This window comes from Meriones unguiculatus, chromosome 7, assembly GCF_030254825.1.
Source record: "Meriones unguiculatus strain TT.TT164.6M chromosome 7, Bangor_MerUng_6.1, whole genome shotgun sequence".
Classification (NCBI taxonomy): domain Eukaryota; kingdom Metazoa; phylum Chordata; class Mammalia; order Rodentia; family Muridae; genus Meriones; species Meriones unguiculatus.
In genome coordinates, this window is record NC_083355.1 from 114,003,928 (window position 1) to 114,020,442 (window position 16,515).

General features: G+C 49.7%; 1 long non-coding RNA gene across 1 annotated transcript; it reads right to left on the reverse strand.

Annotated features, from left to right (window-relative positions):
* Nucleotides 1-10,855: 10,855 nt before the first annotated feature.
* LOC132655461 (uncharacterized) lies at nt 10,856-15,251 on the reverse strand. The gene is made up of 3 exons (XR_009593271.1): nt 15,147-15,251; nt 13,555-13,727; nt 10,856-11,302 (listed from the first exon to the last, which is right to left on the reverse strand). It is a non-coding gene; the product is annotated as an uncharacterized LOC132655461 (long non-coding RNA).
* Nucleotides 15,252-16,515: the final 1,264 nt, after the last annotated feature.

Genomic DNA, 16,515 nt, shown 5'->3' on the forward strand with positions numbered 1-16,515 from the left:
TATTCCAAGGTGATGGGTCATAAGGGGTCTTCTCAGACATTCTGAATCAATGGATGCAACCACAGCAGGACTGGGTTTGGTACTGGACAAGGTGGTCCTGATAAAGAGATGAGCTCTGCCTGCTTTCCCGTCTTTGTCACCTGTGTTCACTCACCGTTCACTCACTCACTCACATGGCTACTCAGTCTTGAGCGTCCCAGTCTCCTGGGCTATGAGCTAAACAGACTTCCCCTGTTTCTAATTATCCCAGTCTGCGGGGCTACATAGGGGTGGCAGGAGATGATCTAAGATGCCTATTCAGAAGTTTGGATCTGGTTCAGCCAGAACATGGCTGGTGCTGGGACTCTTGTCGCTAATGGTGTGAGCTCATGGTACCATGGACTAGATGTGCGATCAAGACCAGGAGATACAAGAGCAGGAGAGCCAGTGGCTGGGTATGGAGAAGAAAAAGAGGCATTGTTATCAGGTGCCTGTGTCCTCTTTTACTGCAGATACTCTTGAGGGACAGTCGCTCCTCTTGAGGGGATCCCCAAAGAAGGCTGTCCCAGAAAGTCCATCCACCTGTCTCTTCCTTAGGTCCCTTCCTTCATCTCCCAACCTTTCTCTCATTAGGTCTGTGGGAGTCAGTCAAACCATTAGTCACTGCTGAAGCTTCTATATACACGCTACACATTCTAACCTTTCTACATGCTATAGCTGAGCACCACCTAAGGCTCTGCTCCCTGGGAAAAGTGTCCCTCCCATCCAAGGAGACATACACTAGGCTGTAGAAGACTGCCCTTCCTTGGCCCATTCTTTTGAGGCATTTGCTTTGGGGCTGGGAGCTGTTGGGCGAGCAATGCAGCCACTCTGAAGCCTCTTTGTTGTTCACACCACATGGTGAAACCACAGACAAGCTCAATTTGTGGCAGCTGTTTCAGCTCCCAGCTGTTGGTTCCCCAAGCCCTGGTGCCACACACGCTAGGGAGGAAGCCTCCAGAGGACTCCAGCCCCAGCAGTGGCCTGCAAGTTGGCTCTGCCTCAGTTGAGAATCAACCTCTTCAAATCCTTCTCATACTTATAATTAAGTCCTAGGTCGGGTCCTCAGTGTTCTCTACGCTCCAGTTGTGGTAGTCTCTAATTTATAGGATGTTAAGGAGACTTTCTTGTTCTCTTAGTTAGCCTTTAATTGGTGATTAGCCACCTTCTGTCTTTGATTGTCTTCTTCCACTGTTTCAGTTGCCCCCAGCAACAGCCATCCAACTTCATAGGCACCTGATGCCAAGTTGGCTTTGCATCCCCACCATACTTGAACCACTGAGCTCTCCCGTGTGTTCTTTCTGCTGATCTTAACTGCACTTCCAGCCCTCAGCAGGGACTTTTCATTTATTCATACCACCATCGATAGAGTCCTCATTGTCAGCCATCTGGTGGCTGGGCTAGATCCAGAATCTTATTTCAGAGATTCTTGGAGCTCTCCTGGTACCATCTGTTGCAGGTTGGATTCCCTGGCATTTGGTCTCTGTGGTGGAAATCTAAGTACAAGAAGGAAATAGTCCCTGGGACCCAGCCAGTGGTGTAGGCACTGAAGGGAGTGGGTTGTGGCACCACAGGGAAGGCTCACTTGGTCCTATGAGGACCCCCCAGAATTGTCTTACATTGGAGTGAGGGTACTGAGCTATGGAAGCTCACCCCACACCTACAGCAATAGGTGATATGTGGGCAGCTCCCCATGTGGGAGTATGTTTGGGGGCTGGTCTTTTTGGATGAGGATGACACCCCCCCGAAAGAGAGGACTCTGCTGAGAGATAGAAGTCCAGTAGTAAGTGGGGGAGTATGGATTTATCCTTGGCCCAGGGAAGTCAACAGTGAATGTGGGTAGAACCTTGGAGGGTCCATCTTATCAGCACATCTCTGGATGTCTGAGATTGGATAAAAACCCACATCCAGACTCTCAGGTAGAGACTTATGTCACATTTGGATAGCCTGAAAAGTCTAGAAAAATGATGGTCATGAGGCCGCCATTTTGGAAATGTGACTTCTTGTAAGTATGCCGTATTTGAGAGAGTTGAGGCTTTCCATGGCAGTGATTTTGTTTTACTGCTGGAAAAAAAAAATCAAGGCCTCAAAGCCACCCCCTCTCCAGGTGTACCAAAGCATAAAGGAACAGGTGAGAAGTGATATATATATATATATATATGCACATTATGTTTATCAAGCTCTGTGTTCATTTGTTTATTAGCAAAGGCAAGCATGCACCAGGTATCAGGTGCCCCGTGCTGAAAACATGTTCCCTGCAGCGATGCTTCAATCAACCAACACCCACACTTCAGGGAATCTTTCTGGGAAGACTGCAGCAGAACGGTGGACCTCACATTGCCAGTCCCCCTTCACGGGGCCAATCACAGAACACCACTGCTCAGAAACAGCTGGTCCATTCTAAACTGGACCAACCCATGTCCCGGCACTGCTCTGTGGATGTGAGAAGGAAACAGCTTTCCAATGGAGTTGTTAAGTTGGCATCATATCAACTAGGAGCATGAGGCTCCTAGTTGAAACACCTACAACAGGAAGGAAAGAGAGGGAAGTAGAGATAAGGTAAGGGAGAAAAAGTAAGAGAAATAGCTTCTGGGAGATACAGCCTAGTGGTAAAGCAGGTGACTAGCACACCTGAGGTGCCAGGCTCAAGTCTCTGTTGAGGCACCAAAAAAAAAAAAAATGCTGAGCTCTAAATTTCATACTGGAAATTCCTCAATTCTTCCATATTCTTTTCTCCTTAAGTTAGTCTGCATTGTGCTTTTGTCTCGAGTGGATCCTCAGGCATTATCAGTCATTGCCTGATACCCTGGATCTGCAGTATCCGGTTCCAGGGACCACCCATTCTAGGGTTCAGGCTTTCTAGTTAAGCAGTACTTCCAAGCACCTGATCCCAGCCCCACAGGGACTGTGCCTTATTGTCTGCTTTTGCAGAGATGGATCCAGGCCTTGAGAGTATAGGAGCAGGTCACCTAGATGGCTCAGCAGGTAAAGGAGCTTGTTGCCAAGCCTGGAAACCTGAAACCCAACATGACAGAAGAGGACCAACTTTCTCAAGTTGTCTTCTGCCCTCTACATACTCCCTACATGTAGCATGCAAGCAAGTACACCCATACCACCCCCCCCCACACACAAATAAGCAAACGAATAAATAAATAAATAAATAAATAAACAAATGTAGTAAAAAACAACTTAAGAGACAGGATTTCTCTGTGTAGCCCTGGCTGTCCTGAAGCTCAGTCTGTAGACCAGGCTGGCTTCAAACTCAGAGATGGGGCTTGCCTCTACCTCTTGAGTGTTGGGACTAATGCTGTGCACCACCACACCTGGCTAACAGAAAATGTTTTTTAAAGAGTTTAAGAGAGTGTTAAATGCAGTGGACTGGAAAGTGTGTTCTAAGATGGACCCTTTATTGCTACTGATAATGAGTCCCTGCAAAACAAGGAAGGCCCTCCCTCAAGACGCTCTTGAGTTTCAGATTATGGCACCGGGTACTCCTCAAGGTCCAGACAGTTTCCACTCTTTAGAGATGGAGGGCCTTGAGCAGGTGTGGTCAGAACTGTTCTGACGGAATTGTTGGAGTGAAGTAACTTCCTGGGAAGTTTAGTTGTGGTCCTCAGATGGGCAGAGGTAGAAGTTGGCCCCACGGCAAGAGGACACATACTAGGCTAGCAGCTGGGACAGTTGGGCCTAGGTCCTTTCCTTGTGCAAGGTGTGTAGTCATGCATGTTGGTTCCATTCTGGTCACTTTGGCCCTTACTATCTCCATAGACACGGAGCAGATGGCTCTGCGGTTTTGCCAGATGTTTGGATATATGTCCTGGCTGTTGGGATCTGTAGGAAAGGCTCAGAGAGTAGGGGTTATCCATAGAACAGCCTCCTTGCATCTCCCATGGGACTCTCCTGAGCTTTCTTCTGTGCTGTCTCCCCGAAGTCATTATGGGATGGAGCCCTAGTTACCTACAGGAAAAGCCACTCACCAAAGCTCTCTAACCTGGCACCTCCCTCCTGCTCCTCCTATCCTGATGACTCTCTAAAACAGACATTCTCCACCTGTGATTTGTAAATCTTGGGGAGGTGTCAAATGACCCTTTCACAGGAGCTGCCTATCAGAAAACACAGATATTTACATTGTGATTCATAACAGCAGCAAAATTACAGTTATGAAGTAGAAACAAAAATAATTTTAAGGTCGGGGCTCACCACAACATGAGGAACTATATTAAAGGGTTGAAGCATTAGGAAGGCTGAGAACAATTTAGGGTGAATGCTAGTTGTCCTTGGAGGCTGTCCACAGAAAGGGGGCTCGGTCGACTCACCAATAAACCAGTGATTTACAAAGGAACTAGTGGTTTAATAAGGAAGAGCCAGGAACAGAGTGACACAGGGGACTGTCCCTCCCTTCTAGACCTGCTTGACTTCCTCTTCCTTCTACCAATTCTCAAGCCTGAGGTAGGATCCCATTGGCTTCATGAGCAACATGTCCTAGTCCCAGGGCTTATAGCACAGAGTGTCCTGGACCTCTTACCTGGTGGACCTCTCACTACCTACTTAAGGACGCTGAGCGGGGAGTCTTGCTTTCTTGAGAGGAACAGGAAATGGCTGGGGGCTGAGTGTGCGATGCCAACCACCGACATCTGTCCTAGCCTCTCCTGGCTTGAACGTCGGCCCCTCGAGGGTTTGCTTGCCGACTAGATCATTCAGCAAACATTGACCCAATGCGGCAGAGGGCGGACGATGATGGGCAGGTGATGACGGGCAGGTAGAACCTGGGAAAGCACACAATCTCCTTGAAGGCTTCGGTCTTTCCAGAGCAGAGACGTGGCAGAAAGGGATAAACAGTCTTTGAGCCATTCTGCCAGCTGCTGAGCTCGGGCCTCAGGTTTCCCAACCGTCAAATGTACAACGTTTCTGGATTCTGTGGGGCCTGGCTTTCTCTCCTCTCCACCTCTCCACCATGATGATTGTGCGCGTGTGTTGACGTTGCTTAGCTTTGAAAGGAATGGGAACAAAGACTGAGTAAGATTTCCAAGTGGGGTACATCAGGCCTCTCAGAGACTTGCTCAACACAGCACCACCCCACTAGTGCCAGCGTGCAGACGGTGTCAGCCCTGTGAGGTGCTGTTCTTCCCTGGGCTGACGAAGGCTGCCTGCCATGGTGCTAATGAAGCCCCCGCTGGGAGTTCAAGTGTTGAGGACAGGCCGCCTGATCTCTCTCCAGCTCTCTTGCTAGCCTCCCCAACTCACTGGGAGGTCTTCGCCCTTGTGGAAATAACGAGCATGGAGGAGATATGTGCTCATCAGAGGAAAATGAGGCAGGATCTTATAAGTGCTGAGGGCCCTGCTGTCCAGTCACCCTTCAGAAAAGGGAAAAAAAGAAATTAATATAATGGGGAATCATCTGAAGAAATTAGAGCTACTTGGTCCAAGATTAAGGATAGCTCTAATTAAGTGGCCCCATCTTTCTTGCTGGGGGAAGGAAAAAAAATCACTTCACCCCTTGATTTTCTCAAGCCTCCCTTCACGGACACATGTGCAAAGGCTTCTGGGATGTTTATTAGGTCGTTTTGTTTTAATCACCAGCACCAGGCTTGCCAGGAGACCTGCGGACCTTTCCGTAAATTCTCAATCAGCCACTCTAAAAGCTTGTCTGCAACCTTCTCTGCAAGTCTACCCCATCCTCCAGTAGAGAGGAAATTTCCATTCCTCTGTCTCTGTTTCTGTCTGTCTGTCTCTCTCTCCTGTGCACAGTCAAGCTCAGGAAGCCCTGGCAGCTGGACCTTCACATGGGGCTCCAGTTTTAAGGATCCACCTTAGCTCCCCAGCTCCTGGAAGGCAGAAGAGAGCCTTTGAGAGGTCCAATGAGCCGCAAGAGAGGAGGGCTATGCCAAAAGCTCTCAAAGGAAAGAGCAGGCCTTCATAGTGATGTGGGGTTGAACGGGCATCCCGGAGGAGGTGGTGCATTCGCAGATATGACGGATGGGAGGCAATGAGGTGGATCGGGAGTGGCTGGGAGAAAGGAGGCTCAGGCAGAGGCCCCATGCAGCTCAACAACAGAGCCTTTGTGGAGTGCCCGGAGGGTAAAGCAGAGGTGAGGTGGAGATGGGAAAGTCAGCAAGGCCAGATCCTGCGTAGTCTTGTCAGCCTTGGTTGGGACTTGAGGTTTATTTTATTTTATTTTTTTTAATTCTTGGGGTTTTTAAGCAAGGGCATGACAAGCCTTTTAGTTCTCAAAGGTGCTCTGACAGCTGGGATGAGCCGGGGCTGTGTCTGGAGCCACGTGTTGGAAGTGGAAGCTCCCAAGGGCCTGAAATGACAGTGGGCAGTGCTGAAAGCCGCTCTGTTACACCATAAGAAATTGCCATGTTGGAAGGCAGTTTGGGGGTGGGAGAATTTTAGCTTTGCCCCTTGATGGTTTTAAACTGGATCTGAGAACTAAACCAATGAGCTCATCGCAAGCCAATAAGGGAAAAGCATACAAAGGTACCACAACTTTTCCATGGCGTAGAAGCTGTCTCAAGTTAAGGGCCCAGCTCCCAGCACTGATTTGCACACAATTCTCTCTTGGTAAGAGTGGGGGTACTTCCTTCTGGCACAGCAAGCATATTTTTCACATGGAAATCCCATCTGCTTCTATGAAGCATGTAGAGAGTTGGTGATGCAGCCAGCAGGATGTTGGTTGGGCATGTAGAAAGCCCCAGGATAGATCCATAGCAGAGTAACAGTGCAGGACACTTGGAAGGGGGAGGCAGAAGGATCAGAAATTCAAGGTCATCCTCAGCTACACAGCAACTTTGAGATAAGCCTGGACTACATGATACCCTGTCTCAAAACCAAAACAACCATTAGAAAAAAAAAAAAAAAAAGAAAGAAAGAAAAGGAAGGGAGGAAGGAAAAGAGAGAAGGAGCAGGGTGACTCTACATCCATTATACTTTGGCAACAAAGTTCCCCCAACCTCCTTCACAGCTAAGACTAATATTTAGCACACAGAATGAAAGTACTGGCCAGCTGTGGTGACGAATGCCTTTAATCACAGTACGAGAGGCAGAAACCGCTAGATCTTTGTGAGTTCAAGGCCAGCTTGTCTGCATAGTGTGTTCCAGACAATCTAAGGCTACAAAACAAGCCATGTCTAAAAAATAAAAAAGATATTTGCTACTGCATAGATATGATAATAAGTACACACACACACACAACTCAGGGCCAAAAGGGAGGAAACCACAGCTATTGGCTGGACCCAGGTTCCAAGGAAGGGAACAGGGAAGAAATCCTTGACTTAACGCCCCTCCATTAGCTGGTACCTCCACTGTCCAGATGTGGCAGCACCCAGGTGACCAGGAGCCTGTGGGAACACGGGACAAATGGTCAGGGCCAAGCAAAGAGTGGCCACCTAGGGGAGACATCCCAGGCAAGGTCTTGTCTTTTTGGCGTACTTGTCCTTTGGGACAGAGTGTCTTCTGAAACCCTAAGTTTGAGGAAGGGAACCCCCTCTGCTGCAGGAGCTGCCTCTGTATGGGAGAAACACACATTAGGTGGTGCCTCTGCTCCTCTGTGACAGTCCCCTTGAGTGCCAGCCCAGCAGCAAGCATGAGCCCCTGCTCAGACCTCGGGCCAAGAAAGTCTGTCCTAGAGTCTCTCCCTCTCTCCACACTCTGCTAAGTATCCAGAAGGGCAAAGGTCACGGCCCATTTGTGCCCCCCCCATTGCCATTAGTAGGCCCAAGGAAGGTGCTCTCTACACACCTGCGCCAGGAGCTTTCTTCTATCCGTAACATTTTTAACCTTGGCATAACCCATAACCCTTCCTGCATCCCTCTGTGCTGAGTGTCCCTTTAGTATCTCTTGGAGTGTCTGTCTCCTACGGGACCCCAAGAGAGACAGCCACTATGAATTATTATTATTTTTTTTAATACAAGGTCTAGCAGGGCTAAGAATGTAGTTCTGCTGGTAGAATGCTTGCCTATCCTGACAAAGCCCTAGGTTCAATCCCTAGCACAGAATAAAACCTGGTTTGGTGGTGCGGGCCTGCAATCCAAGCATTCTGGAGCTAGAAGTGGAGCAAAGTGGAGCAGAAGTTGTATAATGAGTTCCAGGGCAGCCCAGAATACATGAGACACTGTCTTTAAAATAAAAAATGCTGAAAGAGTCATACTATGTAGTCAGGGCTGGCCTTGAACTCATGACCTTCCCCTACCAGGTTACTATACTTTTTTGATGAATTGGTGGGTGCTTAAAAGAGAGGAAGCACTGCCTACTTCTGCCTCCTCGGAGGGAAGCGAGTGGTGCCCTCAGCTAAGGAAGAGGGCACAGGAAGGAGCCTCTTCCTCATTTGCGTCATAGGAAGAAGCCCCAGGCATGCAAGGTGGGGCTGGGGCCAGTGCCGGGATAGGTGCTTCTCTTTGCCGTTTTGGATACCCCTGTGACACAAGGTGTGCAGGAAGGGCACCTAGAAGGCAGTATGGTAATGAGGGAAGAAGTGGACCCTTCTGGTGAGTGTTCAAGGTGTTTCAGTGTCCACCCTTCCAAGAGGACTAGGGTAGAGGGAAGGTGGGTGGATCTCTGGGCTCTAGGCCAGAAAAGCCGGTTTATGGATCTGGCTCCAGCCTGACTGCCCCTTCCTGGGCTGTCAATCTCTCTTGACAGGTTCTAGGATTAGGTTTGCTTGTTCAAAACACCTACCTTTCTATCCTGGAAGGTAGGAGGCCCTGGGATGCCACAACTCAGCCAAGCCACACTGCCAAAGCCATCTGAGCCCACTCAGGCCTGTGGTCTGGGAACCAGAGGTACCCTGGCCTGAGAGGTTCTCAGTGGGGGCCCGGGGGGGTGTCCCAAGGCTCTTGGGGGCCTTCTGGGCCAGACCTCCACACGATGGCAGCATGCTCGCACTGATCCTGCTGGTCTGCTTGGCTGGGCCTGGACCAGCACTGCCCTGGGCCCTCTGGCCCTGCTCCCCGCTTCTGGAGGCAATGGTTTCTGATGTCTCTAATGTCGTGTGAAGAGACTCTGACTTTCTCAAACTGTTCCCTTGTTTCCACAGGGACCTTTTAGGTTTAGAGCTCTTCAGTGCAACCTATCCCAAGGGAGGGCATCACCCCTCTCTCTGACACTATCCTACTGGGATCCCCACCAACCTCAGGTAGGTAGGAAAGAGTAGGCGTTGGGTGCCTGGTGCCTTTGGGGCTGCATGTGAGTGTCTGTTGTGTTCTCCACATCAGAGACGGCTCCTCCAACCCCTGGCTCTGACTGAGGACCCTAACAAGGGTTATCTAAGCATAACACAAGGATCTTCTGCTCTTTGCTGGAAGGTAGTCTGGGGGATCTGAGTAAAAGGAAATGGCTGGTTCAGATCTGCCTGCTGGGCAGAGATTTCTCCCAGAAAACACATGGAGGGGAAAGCTAATAAAATGTCACTGTTCCCCAGTCTCCAAATCTGCCTCAAGCAGAACAAACAAAGGCTATCTAACCCTGACCCTGCTTATCTTTTCCTGTCTCTCCACCAGCTTTGATATCTTCTCCTAACAGTCACATCCCTTAGCCTACCCTCTCTGTCCTCTACAGGGTTCCCTGGTCCCTCAAACTCTCTGTCTCCTGCTGTGCGGGTCATTGTATCTCTAAGGACACAGCTCGGTGCCAGAACCTTCTGGAGCCCTGGCTTTTCTGTGAGAGGAAACCCTGGGCTTTCCAGGGAGGCATCAGACTGGACCCCATGTCTCTTAGGGTTTTATAGGGCTTAGTGGCTTCCATTGAACATTAGCCTAGGCCTGGGCAGCAAAGGCATGTGTGTGTGTGGACGCAGACTCTATGTCTCCAGCCAGCAGTAAATAGAAAGGACCCTGCAGGCTTCTTATCAGCCCAGGCCGTCCCCTGCATAGCCATCAGGCTCAGCCCAGCCCTCAGCGGCAGTGTGCTCAGTGGGAAAGAGCCTTTACCCTGGGGACACTGGGCAGCGCCTGCAGAGGCTTCAGAAAAGTGTTCTTGCTGTTTCTAAACTCACTATTATTCTTTTTCTTAAGCAATCTTTCTCTGCTTACAGAGCTCTATAGAATTTTGTAAAAACTAGGCAAGTACAAAAGAGAAAAAAATGATATTCATAAAAACCCACACTGCTGGCTGGAGATACAGTTGCACAGTAGGGCATTTGCCTAAAACATGCTAGCCCTGAATTTGATTCTAGCATGGAAAGACAAACAAAAAATTACTTTTCACCACTTCAAGATAACCACTACTAATAATTTTAGCATATCTCCTTCATATATTTTTGCAAATGTCATTTCATACGTGCTGGCTGTGTGTATGGGTGTGGGTGAGTGGGTGGGTGGGTGTGTGTGTGTGCCGCAGTCAGTTTTCTCTTTTCACCATGTAGGTCCTGGGGTTCAATTCAGATTGTCAGGCTTGGCAGTAAGCATTTTTCCACTCAACCTCCTCACTGGCCCTCAGTTTATACTTTTGTTGTAACATAACACATACTTTTCTGTTGGTTTTCACTTAAAATTTTGTTGTAGGCATTTACCATAATTATATATATAAAATGTTCTAGTTTTTTTCTTAACACATCAAAAACATTATATGTTGAAATCATTTAAAGTTATCATTTAACTTTTATTTCTTATTGAACAGATGGGAGTATTCTACCTGTAGAAGACCGTAGTTTGATAATATCCCACAATGCACAGGAGGCCACTACTGCAAAGCATAAAGGCAACAAACTGTCCGCTGTGTTGGTGGCCAGTATGCATGTAGAAGTTTCACTGTGCCTGTTTTCCTCTGCAGAGCTCAGCTTCAAGAATCAATACTTTCCCCTGTCAACTTCGGGGTGCCCAGTCTGCCTGGGCCCCTGCCTATGTGTGCAGTTCTTGCCACCATCTTTCTGGGTTCGTTTTTTTTTTTTTTTTTTTTTACTATAAAAGGAGAAGGCTGGAGTTAGGGTCCTGGATCTGGGCCCAGCCTGTGATTGCAGACATCAGCTGCATGAAGGCCATCCATCAAGCGGCAGCTTGTGTGGGTGCTGATCTCAGCCCCCAGCCTCGGAAGATATGTGTGCTGTTGATCCAGGGCCCTCACAGGAATGAATCTGTGGATCCCACCTGCCTTGTTGGTAACTACCAAGCATAAACAAGATACCAGAGATGTTCAAGTGTTGGGTTGATCTGTTCCAGAAGATACCATACATACATTCGGGCTATTTCAGGATGGTGCAGGCCTTGTAGGAGGATGGTGAGGGGCTCTCTGCTGATCCAGTTACCACCATGTGCAGAGGCAGCAAATGCCACCATTCCTGTTCAGTGACCTAAGAGGAGTGAGAAAAGCCTCTTGATCTACATGCAGAGTATCCTTGCTCTCAGGCCCAAGACAGGAATGGACAGAGGGAGCGGCGGGGCATTGGGGAGGGCACGGGGGCAGCTGTTCAGTAATCCTCGGAGCTGGCTATAGCCCAGACAGATTAGACCCACAGCAACTAGGAAAGACCCCAAATAGCCAGCAAAGCGCGGATGGGAGGAAAAGGGGCATTGTACCTGGCCTTTCGGGTCTCCAGAACAAGGCCTGCCTGGACTTCCCCTGACGAGAGAGTAGAAGGTAACAAACTTCTACCTCCAAGCCCTCTGTGGAAGGGTTGGTTGAAAGGTTTCATGTTTGGGAGTTGTCTTGGGGGAGAGGCGTCTCGGTAGCCTCCCTGGCTTTGGTGTCCCCCGCCAGGCCACCGTTTCCCTGAGACTCTCACAGGCTTCTTCCACATACACAGCTCCCTCAGGCTGATTGTTGCCCAGCTCTTGTACTAGGGGTTTCTGTAGGTGCTGTGGTACAGAGAGAGGAGTCCCTCCACCCTCCACTGGTGGAGGCCTTTTGGGGATTACAGAAAGGCTCATTCCTGTATGGCTTGGGAGGGGAGCCAGAGCACATGAGGAACCTTGAGAAACATACTCATCCTGACACTATAACTTTCCCCGTGGGATTTTATCTGTGCTGAGGGTTCAGAAGAGAAGACTACCCAAGAGGCAGGCGTGTGTTTCCATTGCTGGCTTTCAGTGTTCCCTTTCCTATGGAGGAACAAAGCCAACAGGCAGGGGTGAGAAGGCGGGAGTACCCCATCTATGATCTGGGGACAGTATGGCAGAGCTGTATGTGGGTGGGGTCTCTCCTGGAGAGGGGGTCCTCTTGGGCCCACCTAAACCTTCCTTCCTGCCCCATATCCCCTCTTGTGGGTCTTTATTCCAAGCTAAGTGGCTGGTATTGTCTCAACTCTGTATGATCTGGTGTCTTTCTCAAGTTAATGTTAAAATTGCCAGTATGTCTGTTTTCTTCTTGGCTATGTGAAGCACAGTAAGGGGTGGCATGTCCTAGGGCCATGTAGACCTGTCCCATTCCTCCTCTTTTCCTGCAGCCCAGAGTGGAATCAGTTCAAAGGCACACCTCCTTCCCCAGCCATCTTTAGCTCATATCCCTTAGATCCAGCTTGCCTCCTCTCTGCTCCTGGGGGCTTTTCTCCTTCCACCCTTCCTTTTTACTTGTCTCCAAAGCCCAGTAGTCACCCCAACAGGCTTCCTCTGGCTTTCCTGCAGTCTCCCCCTAGAAGTACACAGTCAGGGAATAAAGAAGAGGAGATTCTCGTCTGTGTATCACGAAGGGTCTTCCGTCCCCTGTACAGAGATGGAGCTGAGGTTTAAATTTGTCCATTTTAATTCATTTGGTTGACAGGCATCAGACCTAAATCAGATTTGCAGTTGAGAGAGGAAAATGTCTAACTGTTTTATTTTGCTCTAGTGGCATGCGGCAGAAGCAGCTACTGACTTTTCCTCCACCTCCCACCCCCGGGGAAGACAGTGCATGTCCAAGTGTGCTTGGGGGGCCGAACACCGCCTGTTTTCCAGGCTCTTGGAATGGCTTGGCTCAGCACATAAAAAAAGATCCTGACATTTGTGTCCCCTTCAGTCTTCCCAAAGTAGCATCTCTAGCGGGCAGTACTGCCTTGTAAGGCAGGTGGTGGCAAGGGCCAGGGAGTGTGCGGTCAGCTGGGGAGCATGGGGACAGGGATAGTCATAAACAGCACAGGGGATTAACTCTGGCCCGCATGGCTTTTGGGAGTTTGGAGGAATGAGGAGATGGCGCCAAGGGAGGGAGAGGTGTTGGTGTGTTTTTCGAATGCCAGGACTATAATTAAGGGGTGAGAAGATTCGTGCTAGCCCGTAACCAAGGCCGCAGAAGAAATCATGAAATCCAATAGCCCCAGGAGCCTGGATTTGGAACCTTACATGTCCCGAGCTTTGAAGCCTATTTCAGAGCTCAGCACATTCATCAAGTGGGTGCTGGAGCTCTGACAGTGTCAGGTGGCGTGTGGCAGTCTCCTGATGCTGAAAGTAGCTCTTGGGCACCTTCGAGTCACCTGTTCCAGGACTACCTCAAAAGACACAGAGGGACTTTCCAGAGAGTCCCGTGCGCATGCGTATAGTTTGGGAGGGGGACATCCTCATCTCAACAGAGGGCTTTCCAAGGGCGCAGACAGAGTTTTCCAAGGGTGTAGGCAAAGGTTCTCCAAAATCTTACCATGGTAGAAAGAAATGTTGGGTGGAGGTGCCCAGGTTGCAGAGGCTAGCTCATGTACAGTCTCCCTGGGTTAAGATGGAGCCTACAAGAGTGTGCCCCGATGGCCGCAGTTCCTGGGAAAGGCGTGTGGCAGTTAGCAGCTCCTCTCTGTATCATAGCATATGCTGGACATGCTGTAATATTAAAAGGTTGTTTTTTTTTAAGTTGACCCTGCCTTTCTCCAAGCTCTAAGGATGTCCATGGTGCTCCCGGGGGTGCCATCCTCAGCCCCTTCTAGGACAAGGCCAGGAGAACAACCTTCTTTTTTCTTCTGCCATCTCTGACCACGTTCTCCGGACACAGTGATTCCTGGAGAATCTACCCAGGCAGACTTGGTTGTGGCCAGGCCATGTGGGCACGCCGTTGCCTCACACGCTGGCCAACAGCCTTTCTTAGAAAGCCATGGGTTTGGTGTCCCCCTTCCTATGCCAGGGCGCAGCCTGCCCTGCTGGGCACCACTCCTCCCTCCGGGGTTGCTTCTGGGGAAAATTGGGTTTTGGGGTCCCAAGTGGGATTTCCTGATTAGGAACTAAGTTGAGGGGGACACTGGTCTTTAAATGAGGCCACATTAGTCAACAAATGAGAGCGTTTGAGCCCAGCTTGGATGAGACCCAGCGCTGCCCACGGGTATCCGTGTTGCTCTCTGGGGCAGGCGAAAGCATGAACTTGCAAAGTCTCAGCTTAATTCCTGGCGCTCGGAAGTCCACCTCCTTCCTGAGCTGCTGGTAGCTGTGCTAATCGGCTAGGCCACAGGACAATTAGACATGACCTTGTGGGGAACCCAGCCAGCCCAGAGCTACAATGGCTGACTCAAGCGGCTCTCGGGGATCTCCACACACAGTCACCCAGTGAAATCTGGCCCTTAGGATCTCCTACTGCCCCTCCTCTCTGCCCAGGGGTCCTAAACAAGTACTCACCCCATACCAAAAAATAAAGGCCAGGAGGCTATACTCTATCTGGATATCCCTTCCTCTAAAACCTGGGCCTTGAGAGGGACCCCAGAAGCCTCACGGTTAAGAGAATGTTTCCAGTCTGGCTACTTTTGGCATCTTGGTCCTTTTCCCTCTGTCTTAGCAGGGTCCAATTTGGACTTGTGGCCGCACCCAAGGCCAACTCCAGGGCTGAAGGCTCATTCTCTTAATGGTACTACTCTGGTCTCATAGCAGGACATGCTCTCGTCCTGCCCACTAATGGGAATCACTGTGAACCCTCTAGGCTTCCTCTGGGAGGCTGTATGTTTGTTCTCTGGAGTCTTTCTACTCTACTCCATCCCAATTGTTCCAGCAAGAAGACTGCTATACTGAAAGCTTCGAGGGCCTTCTGGCGCCTTCTCAGGATTCAGGTGAAGTGCCCGTGTTCTTTCCTGGGACAGGTTTCCCTGCATACATCCTGGGCTCGACACCCCGGCTCTATAGACTGCACTGTCCCATCCCCTGTGCCTCCGCACCTTCTCTCTTCTTCCTCCTTCCTGAAGCATCTCACATACAGAAACCAATTATGCTGACTGCATAAACACACCGGCTGATGGATGGGCTGTCACCAAACACGCATACCTTTTCAGTTCCTAGGGCTGCTCAAAGAAAGGCTGGTCCACCACTCCCCTCTCTGCTGCACTCGGCCCCTTTCCTTTCCGAGATTCGGTGCACTGGGGCTATCAGAGCTGGAAACAAGGAAGACTTCATGGGTGTTCTGTGCACAAACAAGCCACACATTCATTCCCCCTTCATTAATTCACCAAATGTTTATCCATGATTTCTGTGGGGTGGGGAGAAAAAGTCAGGGTACTTTCCAGCCCTGGAAAGGTGCTAAGTAGGTATGGCCTGGTAGTATGGTCAGAGTGTCTGGAAGCAGAGAAAGACTTGGACTGAGACAGAGACCTTAATGGGGGAGCTTACCCGGAGTGCGGAATGTGAAGGCAAAGTGGAGGACATGGGGGTTCATGAGACCCCATAACCAGAAGATGTACTGGGGCAGGCTCATGATAGTTAGGAGCACAGATCTCCCAGGTATTTGAACATTTTGCTTTTTTTTTTTTTTTAACTTGAGGGTACTTAAAAGTCATGCTAAGTTATAAGAACAGGAGACATAATGACAAAAACACGTTCTAAAAGATGCATTGGACTTAGGTCCTTTGGTCACTGCGAGCACATTCTAGTGTCCCTATAGCAAGCTGGCCAGCACAGTCCATGGCACGCTTGAGTTGGATGTTCAGCACGCACACCCAGGTTGCAGCCGCGTGCAGCACAGGCCTCTGTGAACACAGCAGGCAGCTAGAACATGGTAAGGAGTCAGGTCAGAATACATCTAAGACCAGAAGAAATACAAAGAGGCAAACTGGGATGGGACTTGGTGATGGAGAACTTGCCTGGCCTACGTCTGATCCCGGTTCTAGTCTCAGTATCAGGGGGAAAAAAGAGGAAGGAAGAAAGAAGGAAAGAAGAAAGGGGAAGAAGTACCATGAGAATTTGTCAGCTCTTACACTTCTGTGGGACCCGCCATACATTTGGTCTGCTGTGGACAAAACTGTCATCATACCACCTATCACTGTAGACATCACCTAAATCCAACCTTTCTGACCTTTCACTTACGGCCAGGCACAAAGCATCCATTGTGTTCCCATCATCACTACCAATGCCAGTCAAGACTCCATTCCCACAAAGCAGTGCTCTTCGCCCACCCCATCCTCAGCCTGCTTCCTGTCTATGAATCTGGCTCCCCTAGGTCCATCACATGAGTGGATTTGTGTGGGATCCATCCTTTCTCATCTGTCTCATCTTATTCAGAACAACATCCTGATGGCTCACCCGCTGCAGTTTCCTGCTGTCATGCCTTCCTAGATGCCATTTTACTTTTTATTTTTTTGAGACAGGGAACTCACAGGGCTCTCTGCCTCTACCTTCTGAGTTCTGGGATAAAGGGGTG